The sequence below is a fragment of the Neolamprologus multifasciatus genome, chromosome 5 (assembly GCF_963576455.1).
Source record: "Neolamprologus multifasciatus chromosome 5, fNeoMul1.2, whole genome shotgun sequence".
Lineage (NCBI taxonomy): Eukaryota > Metazoa > Chordata > Actinopteri > Cichliformes > Cichlidae > Neolamprologus > Neolamprologus multifasciatus.
The window spans coordinates 1,327,339-1,340,973 of NC_140443.1; the positions used below are offsets into that span (position 1 = coordinate 1,327,339).

Genomic DNA, 13,635 nt, shown 5'->3' on the forward strand with positions numbered 1-13,635 from the left:
GCAGGGAGGAAGCGGCTGCGTGCGTGCGGTTGTCAGAACACATCGACTCGCTGTTTGGATCACTCCCCTCCTGATGAACGGAGACAGTGGCTTGTTGTTGTTAACGGCGGCTCCCTCGGGGGCATTTTGGTGGGAAAACTTTCTCTTCTCCTCCCCGCTGTATCCTTTTCCCTCCTCTCAATTAGATCTCGTCCCCCTGCCACCCCCCTCTGTCATTCGCCGTCTCTTTTTCTTGTTAAATTTCCGCCGCTCTCTGCCCACGACTGAAGGGAACTCCCTTTCTTTTCTGCGCTTCATCTTTTCTTCTTCCACATCAGCAATCTGTCTCCCATTTCAGCTACTGCAGATTAGCTTGCAACACAAGCACCAGCAAAAATTATTTCTCTTTCTTTCCCTTCTCTGTAATTTTATTGCCAGACTCCCTCTGCATTTTCTTTTCGATGGGTTTTAAAACCGCAGCCGTCATTCTGTTATTTCCCCTCTTCCCATTTGCTTCCACGTCTCTTTACTCACAAAAACTTTTCATTTGGACTCTCGAGGCTCTCCTCTGATAATGGCAGCGTTGTCACTCTTTGTGGCGGGCCTCTCTGCTCGTCCTGCAGTCTTTATTTACAGACATGCTTACATTGCGAGCCCCTGTAGCTCCGGAGCTGTTAGCTGGCAGGATAGCAGTGGAAAACTGGTATTAAGAGAGCAGGAGGGAGGAGGCGACCCAAAGATAAAAACACACCAGAACATATGAGTCACCCTAGCTGTAAGCTAGCACGGTGCGATGGGTTTCCTGGCACCGGGACGGCGGTGGCCATGTTGCTATGTAATTAAACATACAGCAGGCGAGGCTTCTTGATTCATATGTTCCAAATTATAAGCTCCCACAAATTCATTCACAATTTGATGGCTCTCAGTTTAAAACGAGGGTTTGTGCGCCTCACATCCTGGGACTCTCCTGCTCGTAGTGTCAAGCTGCATCTCTGCTGCTCACATTGATGCCTTCATGTCAGTGTTGGGTTTCAGGGCGTGATTTCTGTTGACCTTTAGCACACATAATTACTGCCAAACAGCCACCGTTTGACTCCCTAACCTCCCAAAGAAAAGCACGGCAGAGAACGATGGAGCTCGTTTCAGTGGTTTCGTTTCTGAAAGTAAATGTTGCTCGTGCTGCTGAAAAAATGCCTCCCGGCAACGTTGTTTTGGTGTGTCCCTCCGTAGCCAGGCGACCACGGCTTCTGGACTGGCCGGGATCCTCCTGCATGCTTGGTTGTCGCCCAAAGGGGGAGTGGAGCTGGAGCGCGGTGGGCTGCTTTCATTGGTTTGCCAGGCTCGGTGAGGCGAGCCATATTTGGTGTGTGAAAGTTACAGTTTATTTTTAGACGCTGCGGTCTTAGATTGTGTGTTGACTGCCTTAATAAGTCAAAGCAGTAGTGATGCTTCACTGTGCACAATCAATGTTTGAACAGTCGGGCATCGGCCCGACTGTTGGGCAGAGATCACTGTGGTGCCTGCAACCCAATCAGGAGAGAGTCCTCGTGACACGCTATCAGCCCTTTCAGTCAGCTGAAATCACTCCCATGTTCACTGTCAGCAGGCAGCTTCCTCCACAACATGCAGCCTCTGTCGGCTTTTATCACCGTTTTTGTGGTTTGGCTGCTTTGCCGAAAAAAAGAAATAATAGCGGAAATTAGATTAGAAGAGCAGATCTGCTGGGCCTGAGGTTTAAACCCAAACCATCCACAGTGAGGGAGAACCAATCAGTGTAGGGCTGCTCGATTATGGCAAAATGATAATCACGATTATTTTCACTGAAATTGAGATCTCGATTATTTGACGATATTTATTTAACAATAACAATGTGTTGAATAATGACTTTAAAGATTGTCAAAAATAATATAAAATAGTGCAAATACTGATAACAGTGCAAATGTTTGCAATATAAGAAATAAATGAAAAATGTAAACATCTATGTTTAGTGAACTTTGCAGTGTTGCTCTGTGGTGCAGCTACGACACTGTAGCAAAGTTTACACACTGTGTCTACTTGATCCACGTCTGACTGAACCCATAATGTTTCCACACCACTGAAGTTTTTTACCTCTTTTCAACCAACAGCAGTCACTCTCCTCTCCAAATAACTTCTGCTCAGCTCTCCGAGCTTCCCTCGGTCCTCTTAATCAGCGGTCCCCAACCCCCGGGCCTTGGACCGGTACCGGTCCGTGAGTCGTTTGGTACCGGGCCGCGAGAGTTGAGGCTCAGGTGTGAAATGTATAGTTTTCAGGGTTTTTATCAGTTTTCAGCGTTATTTTGTTATCGTTTTTATCGTTAACTCGGTTTTCCTGGGTCTTTTCACGTGTGCTATGAATAAATTTTCTTTTTTTCGGTACCGGTACTAGTTTTATTTTGTTGTATTTATCCGCGACACCTTAAAGGCCGGTCCATGAAAATATTGTCGGGCATAAACTGGTCCGTGGCGCAAAAAAGGTTGGAGACCGCTGCTCTTAATTGTTGTGACACGTGTTCGAAATGCAGAGAGGTGCACTCGATTCGCCACATGGAGCAGCGCGAGAGTAAAGCACGAGGGAGGGGCTAATAATCGGCTCAGTCATTTTTAATGATCGTTGAAAGCCCAGATCGTAATCGAGATTAAAATTCGATTAATTGAGCAGCCCTAAATTGGTGTACTATTCCTTTTAATAGAATACAATAGAATAGAACAGAAAAGCCACTTGACACCAGTCAGTGCACCTGACAAACATAATGAATTTACTGGATTTACTGGCCGTCAGACTGACAATGTAAATAAAGTCAGTACATCTAAATCTGAAAGTCCATTAAAAATATCCAGCATATTTACACATAAGACTATAAGAGACAGTTGTCTCTGTATGTTAGAAGGTCATAGTAATAAAACCCAGCAGGGTGTAGAAATATGTCTCATTTAACAACATCGAGGTCAATTTGGAAACAAATGCCAGACGTCACTGACCAATGGGTGGCTGTGCATATATTACAGTGGTCCCTCGCTATAACGCGGTTCACCTTTCATGGTGTCACTGTTTCGCTGATTTTGTTTTGGTGCAATTTTGCATGCTTTTGTTTTTCCATTGTCAATCGATCTCCTGTACAGTCCAGAACACGTTCAGCTTGTCAAATTTACATAAATCTTCGATGCTAGCAGTGTGACTCTGACGTGCTGCACTGTATGTTTGTAAGTTTTCTCACCAACAATCAACAATGTCAACGAAACGTGTTGTACCATGAAAGGCATCTGCGGTAGGAAGATGCTAACCATCGCACAAAAAGTTAAAGCTAAAGATAGTAGAAGTTATCATATTTTTTAAGGTGCAGCGCAATATAAGGCGCATTAAGCGAAACAAACAGTCAGTTAAGGCAAACCTTACTCAACCCATTCTTCTTGCTTCCTCTACTTCCATCGATTCATTAGTGATTCATTAATGTTGAGTCTCTATCAGCTGCTCTATTTAAATGTTCTGGACCTGAAAACAGGGTTTGATCTTTGCTTTCATTCGATAATACTGGACTTATTTTTCTACGAAGGTTCATGCCTGTATGAGAAAAGTGCATAAAGTGTGTAGTGAGGGGTTTTTAAAACATCTACAATACTTGTAAAAAATAAAGCTGCTACTTCGCGGATTTCACCTATTGTGAGCTATTTTTAGAACGTAACTCCCACGATAAACGAGGGACCGCTGTATATGCAGTTGGTGGTGAATCCCGCCCCCTTACATAATAACACACTAGAACCTTGCACCCATTTGCGCGACCACTAGAGGGCCCCGATATAATTAGGGTTTGGGGTAAGAACATGATGAAGACATCTGTGGACTACAGGCAGGTAGAGAAGTCAGTTTAATTAGTGGTAACAGTTTAACCACATCCACTGTGGCCCCTAAAGGCAGCAAGGTAAAACTTTTAGATGCTTCATCGGCTTAAACTGGGCAAACCAAACATTTCTGTGGTCGACTCGCACTGAAAACACTTGGCAGCCAATTGTTAAGGCTACAAATACCCCAGATTTCGGTATCCAAGTCCCCCGTGTGCTCCGTTCGCTCTCGCTCTTCCAACGGTGTTAATATAAACAGGCTGAAATCTCGACTTGGAAGGAGGCCGTCCGTGTCGTTCCTCTCATCTCAAACCGATTTTATTTCTGTCTCCTCTTCAGGCTGCAGCGTTCAGCGTCGCCGCCGCTTCAAAAGAAGGACGCTCTATACCGTGTCTCTCATTATCCCCGAGCGCCGCGTTTCAAATTTAATGGCTGGTGTCGGCACTAAAGCTCGTTAGCCGGATATAGAGGGCTAATGTTTTATTCACCAAAGAAAAAGGGCGTAATTGCTGACCTGGGGACAAGCGAGGCCGCGGCCGAGTCCGTCGTCTTTAAGGACGCGCTCGCTCTGTCGGGTCTCCCGATGAAGACGGCCGAGTCCGTCAAACAGAAGAGCAAATCGAATTGTGGTTGAGCTCCTTTTATTCACGTCTCAGAAGAAATGATGGGAGCGTAACTTTGGGTGACGTGTGCTTAATTGTCCATTTTTCTCTCCATTGTAGCTGTGTCACAAAGGATTTAACAGCGTTCTTATTTGGCCCACGGCGCTGTCTTTAGTTTACTCTTCACTGTGAATCACTGCTGAGTCTCTTGCTCACTCAGGACTGAGTCTTCTCTTTTGAGTGAGAGTTTTCTCTTTTGAGTTTTCTCTTTTGAGTGAGAGTTTTCTCTTTTGCTGCTTTTTGAGATTTTATGTCATTTTTTAGACATATTTTTCCATCTGATGCCGTAAATCCCAGCCGCTGACATAATTCAACGGCGAGACGAGCGTACACGTTCAGCAAATGTGGCCATTTAAGCCGCTTCAGCGTGCTTCTACAAGCCACTTTGCAACCCACCTCCACCCCAGGTGTTTGCTTTGTGTTTGGCAACTTTTTTCAGTTAAAAATGGAAAAACTTTGTGTCATCAGTAAACAGAATAAGACGGCTCGAGTTCAGTAATGAACGGGAAGAGTTTACAAGATGCAAGGTGAGGAAAGGTGAGCTTCCAGGAAAGATAACGGGGAGAAAATACATTTAAGAGACAAAGATGGAGAGAATTGTGGAGACGGAGGTACCGTGTCATTTTAGAGGACGGCTTTGGAGAGCAGATCTGTTTCATCGGCTCACAGATATTTAGGCCAGTCTCTATTCTGAGGTATTTGTGTTCGAGCGCTGCAGAGGAAGATGAAGATGTGGGTGTGTGTGTAGGTGTGTGTGTACTCCTGTGCTCTGCTGTCCTCGTGAGGCTGAGAGTAAAGAGATAGTGGAACATTTTCTACTGGTGTGTGTGTGTGTGTGTGTGTGTGTGTGTGTGTGTGTGTGAGTAATTGTGGTGTGGTGGGGCTGCAGCATTAGTCAGAGCTGAAAGTGAGAGTCTGCGAAAAATGAGCCACACGCTGAGACAGAGATAACAAACACACACGTTTATTGTTTTAGCACACAGTACACGTGCATGCACATATATGCAGCGTGTGTGTGTGTGTGTGTGTGTGTGTGTGTGTGTGTGTGTGTGTGTGTGTGTGTGTGTGTGCACGCAGTCTTTCACTTTCTTTGCCCTTCCAGCTCAGCTTCTCTGCTCTCACACACACATCTGTCTCGGCTGGCTTTGTTTACACAGTTTCATTTTTCGTGCGTCCGCTGTAGCGCGGCAGGAAGCTCGGCTCCGTCGCGTTTGCTAAGTCGAGCCTGCTCCTCGGACGCTCTCTGCAAAGGCCGCAAGCTGCGTGCTCGGCTCCTCGCTCGTCCTTGTCATAACACGACACACGCTCTCCTGCAACCTTTTTTCTCGGCCGCTTCACACTCGTCTTTTCTCCTCCTGCAGGAGCAGCTGATGCTCGCACATCTTTCTCTCCCCTCCCTTTGAATCTCTCACCCACACAGCTGGAAACCCACAATGGCCGGCTTCTGTTGGCTCGTTATTGTAACGGCAAGAAGAGAGAGAGGGATAGAGAGACACAGGAGGAGAGCTTTGCGAGCGTGCCGCAGGCCTTGGCGGCCGGGTTTTCCACAGTGTGTGCGATATAAAGAGCGCATACTTCAGCACAGGTTTTGTAGCCCAGAGCCCCTTCATCGTCATACTTTAACGACTTTATAATAGGCGCGTGCGTGCGGTTGTGAGTGTGTGTGACGTGCACACACGTGTGCGCGTAACTGCAAACTTGTACGCAGCAGTCGCAAACATTTTAATGACTTCTTAAACTCCCACAGCCCGTAATGTCTTCCTGATGCCGCTGATTCCTGTGGATCCCACATTGATCCTGAAATAGAGCCTATTAATAGGAAGAGTATATTTTTCCTGGAACGTGTTTCATCTGTGGGAATCTACACCCCTGTTTGACTTCATGACCATGAAGTAAACCCACCTTCCACAAACATGCAGAGTTCTGGGTGGATATTTTTATATTTGAGGATGTATTCATTCAATTTTAGTTTATAATGCAGGTATTTATAATATATAATAATTGCAGATGGCAGCTGTTATTGGAGAAGTGCCGACATTAACACTTTTTTTAGTTATACTGAGAAAGGAAAATCATGTTTGATACCTTAACCCTTTAAAACGGGCACGCTCTGTTTTGCGTGACTATTTTTAAATCCCGGTAGCTCTGCAACCACGTGAGCTAGCGCAATAATTTTTTTTGCATATGAAACCGGAGGAGTTGTACTTACATCTTATGCCATCAGCTTGTCCTCGGTCACAGTTTCCTTCCACATATAACTTTGCAAAAACTGCATAAAAAGCACTTGCAGCAACAAAAACATAATATTCCAGAAACACGCTTTGCCGATCCGATCAGCTGTTCATAACACTTCCTACGTTGGAATAGACGTCAGTGCGAACTTTCACATGTCCGCCATGACCTGCCCGAAACTGGAAGTGACGTCATTTTGCGGAAATGTAGTTTTTTACCATCAGGGCCTTATGAGCCTATACTGGTGTTTTTAAAGGTTATCTTTGACTTTATGACTTTCTGTGTGGTTTCTGGGATGCTTAGGACTCATATTGCACTGCTGGAAATAGTTTATTTTGATGCATATGCTGCTTTATTGCAAATTTGCATTATAATATTTATTTTCGTTTTTCCTGCAGTATATAAAAATTGGTGTATTTAAAAAATAAAACCATGAAGACACTCAAAATAAATTTCCTGTGGTGGGAAACTATTTTGTGCAACTTTTTTGTATTTACAGTTTTGAGGGATAAGCCTCTTAAATTTCTCTAACTAGAAATATATGTTAAAAAAACAAAAACGATTTTCAATTTTTTTGTAGTTTATTGCACTTTTTTGCAATTTATGTAATTACTATGCACTTAATGCAGACATATTATTAAAATGTAGGCTGTAATGGTTGTATTGATGTATAGCAACTTGAAATGCTCCCAAAAATGGCTCCACAGCATGTAAAAATATAAGCTCTGGCGGACTTGGTTCTATGGTAGGTCTTAAAGGGTTAAAGCTTTCAGCAGATTACAAACCAGCACTGTGTCTAACTTACCTCTGTAGCTGTGTGTAAATCTGTGTTTTCCATGAGTGCGTTCTGTATGATTTTCAGTGTTCGTCCGAATCCGCCAGCAGGAATTCCAGTACTGATCACATGTTTGTGCAGGTAACCGTCCTGTGAATGAGCGCTTAGAAAATCAGTTCGGTTCGGTTATTTCTAATAACACCAAAACACGAGAACTGTTGCCTCATAGCGCTGTTTATTGTAAGGTAAGGATCCTACAATCATACAGGGGAAACTCCTACAATCAAGCACTTGGCGAAAGTGGGAAGGAAAAAGGTCCTTTTACCAGGAAGAAGCAGTTCCATTGATGAAAAACGCCAAAGACGATGGTGTTCTCAGCTTAACTGAGGCTCAGACTTAGAGTACAAGTGCGTGCTCACAGCAGGTTGTTTTTGACACTTAATAAACGGTTCCAGGAAACCAAATTATTGCTAAAATACTGTCGCAGAGGTAGAGCAGGTTGGTGGTTTGATCCACGGCTGCTCCAATCTACATGTCGAATGTCCTTGGACAATATTACTAACCCCAAGTTGCATCCGTCAGAGTATGAATGCGTGTCATTGGTGGATAGAAAGGACTTGAGCGCTGTGTTAGAGTCATTCCAGGTAAACGGTCCCAAATACAAACCTGTTGCCTACTGGGTAAAAGTCCAGGGTTCAGTCCTCGCTCCCAGCATGACCTCCTGCTGTTGTTGGACGTCTTTACTGCCGTGCTGCCGTAGAGGCCGAAGCCTTCGAGGTGTCAGACGGAGGTGCGTGCTGTGCAGATGCTGTGCAGATGCTGGGCTCAGCCTGGCTCAACGTCCGCGTGTGTCTCGGATTCAGTCGCAGCTCCCGAGCGGCGCCTCGTCAGACCCCGTCACCGATAACAAACAGAGTATTTCCAGGAGTGCAGAATGTGTTTCCTGTGCCGCGTGACAAAAGGACTGTGGGGGAAAAGCCCACAGTGACCTGTGTGAAAATGGCTTGAGTGGTCTCCGTAGTGAATTTGGAGAGCGGCGTTCGTATCGAACTGCCTTTAAACCCATTTTCCGATCTCAGAACTTTTCCATTTTAAAAACTTGGTTGTTTTTTGCGATCAGGCTGACATTTGGGAGTTGGACAGCTCGCGGCCCTCGCTGCTCATACATTTCCAATTCCTTGACTGCACCACGTGCCTGCTGTGGACGGGGCCTCGAATTTTTAACAGCAGAAAATAGGCTCTGAGATGGATTTCCCCCCATAAACATCCGCCTGCCTGTTGGCCAGCTGAAGCCCCCCCCCCTCCCCCCATAGCTCGTCCGTCCGTCTTCATATTTTCCACTGGAAACCTTCGACTGTGCCAGGCAGCCATTCCCATCTTGCTCTCTCTCCCTCTGCAGGTTGGGTTTCCTGCAGCCCCCCCACCCCCCTGCTCTCTGAATGCAACCTTTCTCACTCGCCCCACGCTGAGCCTCTCACCTCGCTCCACTTCTCCCCTCTTTGCAATTCCTTACACTCCTCTGCTCCTCCATCATTCCTCCTTCATCTCGCTCTGAAGTCATCATATCGCATCACCGTGCTCCCGCTGCACCTCCTCATCCTCGTCCTCCTCTCAAATATGAGGCTTATCTGTGGAGCTGTCACCAGGTCCGCCGTAACAATGGACTCCTTTCTTGGCGTTCGCCTCTCGCTGCGACAATGAGCTGCTTTCTTTTTGCTGCGAGACTCGACGCCTCCTCGTAATATGTCCATGTTTAGGAGATCACTCCCTCATTTTCTCTCATTATTCTTGCCTGACCTCTCGTTTCTTTCTTTCTCTCATTCCTGCTTCCTGTCTTTGTCACTATCTCGGTCTATCTGCCTCTCTTCTTTGAAAGAGCTCTGTGATTGCATTTTTCTCGAGGTAACAAAAGTGTGTGTGTGTGTGTGTGTGTGTGTTTCATAAAGGCGGTGCATCTATGTGCCATATTATCAGGTCATTAGAGCGCCGGGTGTGAAGAGAGTGAGGACAGAAGGGAAGTTAATTATGTGTCACACCACCTGAGATCCTTAACGTGTTACCTGTGTCCAAATCCAGGGCGTGGCTAATGCAGGCCACACCTTCACAAGCCAGAACCGGGTGGGACGGTCTATAAAAGCGCTGCTCCTGTAGCGTAGCAACTGTGATGCTAGCAGCGAGGGTCCTTTTGGTCAGAGAGGACATGAAAACCTTTGTTTACGCTCAGGCAGAGACGCTGCGCTCAACTAGAAGTGCTTCGTTAAAGAGCCTACTAGCGTCCACGCCTATGTGCCAGAGGTCAGAGGGGGTATTTCAAAATAAAGCTCGTGCCCTCTGTACGTCAGACACGCTGCGAATACTCTGCGATCCGTCTCTGACTTTGTGTCCAGGCTGCGTCTCCGACTCTGAATGAGGAAGCTGAGCCTGCAGAGCGAGCCCAGCGACGCGCAGGAAAGCGAGGATGATGCTGCTGATATGCGATAACGTCTGCTCGTGTTTCACGGCTGTCGCTCACACAGACTTCAAATACATTTTCTGCCTAGTTTGTTGCAGCTGATAGTCACGGTGGCTTTGTGGCTGACGCATGTGTCAGCCACAAAGTTGGGACTTGTTTCAAAGACGATGAAACAAGTCCCAACTTTGAGATTATCACGTATTTGGTTTTAATTAAGTCTTTTAAGTTGGGAGGGGGCATCCACACCTCTGTCTGCATGTCAGTGATTCGGTCTTTGAATCGGCCATAAAGCACCAACGTCATCATTAAGCATTAAGTCTTTTTGGATGCTCTCTCTGCTGTAACGTCCTCGAGCATTTAACCGAAGCTCTGAAAGGTTCTCATCCCGCTCGCTGCTTCGGTACGTCCGTCCTCTTCGCCTTCACCTTTAATAACGTCCCACAAAGTGGTTTAGCGCCCTCCATTCTCCTCCAGACCAATCCTCCCAAAGTTTCCCGGCTGGTTCAGAGGGGCTTGGGCTGTAACCTCGCCAGCGTGCTGAACGGGAGGAAGAAGGGAAGCCAGAGGAGCCCGTGAGAGCGCACAATAACCTTTAGGGCCAAACATCAAACTCCTCTGCGCCACAGACGTGTGCCAGGAGATATGAAATATTTTTCTTGACATTTTGAGAGGATTTGATGTATTTTTCATGTTCTTTTAGGGAAGCAGGAAACTCCAGGCTCTCTGCTGGGTTCACGTAGGAGTTAAAACGGCGCTGTTGTGTCCTGTTTTAACGTACGCCGAGCCAGGAACGCTGCCTCGGAGAGCAGCTTTGGGGAAGTGCAGTGGAGGGGATGCGCTTACCCAATCACAGCTGGAGTCGGGCCTGTGCCGCTGCCGTTTTAGTGTCATTCGGGTCAGGAAGATGGGTTTTTAAGGTTTTTTGGTAAAAGGAAACATCAGGTTTGACTAGCTTCGTCTGCCGTTTGTATCCACACAGCTAACGGGAACAGCTGGCCTGCAGCTTATCATTCAGCACCACCTCTCATTGTCATCTTTTATTTTCTGCTCCGCCCTCGTCACGTTCTCCCGACATGTCTTCACCCTGTGGTGGATGCCTGGTAGCAAGCAGCAGGAGATTTTTATATTTCACCAGGATTTTTCCTGCATATAAAAATGTATATAGGAAGGAAAGTCCTCAGAACTGAGATCCACAATAAACTAAAGTGGAGATGAATTTACTCCTTTTATTTGTGAAATGTCCAAAAATAACAGGAAACTGCCAGAAAAAGCTACACACGAGTCCGTGAATCGCTCCATTTTTATTTGACTGCTTGTTCGGATCATGTGAAGAATGTAAAAATGTTCTGCAGCCGACCCGAACCTGTAATCACGGCTCTGATCATCACACGAGAGGAAAATGAACTTTTCCCTTTGTGTTTCCTTTCATTCATTTCTTGAATTTGATTCATCAGCAGCTTTACTTTTCAAATTTAAATCTCTTCAGTGAATTCGGGATCAAACGCACCCCCAAAATGAAGAATAAATCATTTTTAAACTTCACATTCATGCTTCAGTCTTTCAACTTCTTTTCAAAATTGAAAACTGAAGTCCAAAGGAAGGTTTTAATAGACGAATGAGTCCCAATGGATGTTGTCCTACTGAATGATATAAGAATTAAACCAAAGATTATCATTTGATTTTATGCTTTTTTTAACCTGCAGGACCTTCACAGCCCACCAGGGGGTTACATCCCTGCAGAATAAGAAATGAGATCATAAAAATATAGTAATTGAATAAATTAAAATGAGGTTTATTGAATATTATTTGTTTGAATGTCTGTGTAAAGGGTGATATGTTTATTGTGGTGCCAGTTGGGCCCAGTTTGGTGTTACTGGGGTTCCCGTACGGTACTAACACAGCACAGCAGTGAGGTTTTCCTGATATAGGCCTCGATAAGTGAAATGATCACCCGTGTTTTTTCCTCACACTCATATTTAATTAGCAACTCTTAAGTAAGCGATCATCCTTCTGCTATTCGGACACAAATTAAGCAATTTACCTGCTAATTAGAGACGAGTTGGAGGAGATGGCTGCCCGACAGTTCGCGTGTCCTTCGTCGTCTCTTTGTGATTTAATTTGCAGGCGCTTGGTTTAAAGTTCTGTCTTTGGAGAACACTTTGTGCCAAATTCAATCAGCCGAGGAAGCTGAAGGTTTTTGTTTCTTGATTTCCAGCCGTTGACCCGTTCTCTGATGTTTTTGCCGCCTCTGCTGCTCGCCGCGCAGCGTCGCAGAAGGCTGCTGGTTTCAAACAGCCTATGTTACGAAGCTCAAGTGTTGGTTATAATGGGCCCTGTCTGCTTTTCTGTAATCTATAATTATGTGGACAGAACTGTATCTATAATTTGTTTTCCTGCAGTAATAATTTTCGAGCTGAATCGTGACATCCAGAAATGAGCTTTTATCTGGCGGCGGGGAAAAGGAGCATCAGATTTTAATCGTGACACTTTGAAATGATGGCAGAAAAAGGAAGGCGGGACTAAAGAGGAGAGCATGGCGATGCAGAAAGAAAGGGAAGTAGAGGGAAGTAGACGGGAAACTGAGGATGAGAAAAGCAGGCAAGGCTACAACGAAAAGGCAGGAAGATATATAAATAAAATGGTTGGAACAACTTATTTCCACTATGGCCCTTTGCTGTTTCCTCTGCTTCTGGAAAAAAGGACGAGATCCAAGAGTTTCCCAGAGAAGGCTTGAGGGCGCTTATCCAGCAGGGGGCGTGAACGGGGGGTATTTAGAAGACTTGTTGTCCACGAGGGGGTAACTGGTAGAAGTCCAGCTGCTGGCATGCTTTTGATTTTTGTTGAGGTGGCCACATGCGCTGCACCTCTCATGGAAAATAGGCTTCTGTGTGTGTTCGACTGTTTGCATGGCTGTGTGTGTTTGTGTTTGTGTGTGTTTTCCCCCGGCGACGCCTGTGTGCTGGTTAGAGCATTAATGATGTGTCTAGGGAGCGTTGCCTCTACATAATTTATCAACCAGGATTTATTAGCCGCAGAATTAACTTGTAGGGGCTGGTGGAGGGTCGGGGGCGGGGAGGCGGCGCAGGATGCATTCGCTCTTGTTTTTGAATTTATGTGCACGGATGCATTGTCAGTCCCCTGCGATCCATTTCTCTCCATCAGCCTCCTGCCATGTGGGCGTCCCCAGCCGTGTAATTGGCCGAGTTATTTTAATTTTAGTCTGGTTTAAATTACAATTCTGTTGAGTGTGTCCATATGCGCCGAAGGAGGAAGGCTTAAACTGGATTTATGGTTGACGTAGGGGTTATGTTAATGCCGCCGCAGACGCTGATGACAAACTATGATTTATATTTGAGCATCGACATTTGTGGTTGACTGCTAGCGGCACGAGCACCGAGGGGCCGTTTCAGATTTACACAAAGAAGCTACGTTTACATCGGGTTCGTTGCAAAATTGAAGTAGAGAGGTCCCAAAACTTTCATACCTGTCTTCTGATAGACTACTGTCAATGCTGACCAGAAATCATGTTTGATTAGAGCCTAAACCTGGGGTGTCCAACTCCAGGGCTCGAGGGCCGGTGTCCTGCAGGTTTTAGATCTCACCCTGGGTCAACACACTTGAATCAGATGATTAGTTGACCAGGCCTCTGGAGAACTTCAAGACATGTTGAGGAGGTC

At 45.7% G+C, this 13,635-nt stretch overlaps 1 protein-coding gene and 1 long non-coding RNA gene across 4 annotated transcripts in view; both read left to right on the forward strand.

The window, feature by feature from the left end:
• The window catches only part of dag1 (dystroglycan 1), a 58,671-nt gene that overhangs the window by 40,232 nt on the left and 4,804 nt on the right, over positions 1-13,635 (forward strand). The window lies entirely within an intron of this gene.
• LOC146517749 (uncharacterized) overlaps positions 1-13,635 on the forward strand; it is a 50,105-nt gene that overhangs the window by 25,889 nt on the left and 10,581 nt on the right. The gene's annotated exons all lie outside the window — the stretch shown is intronic.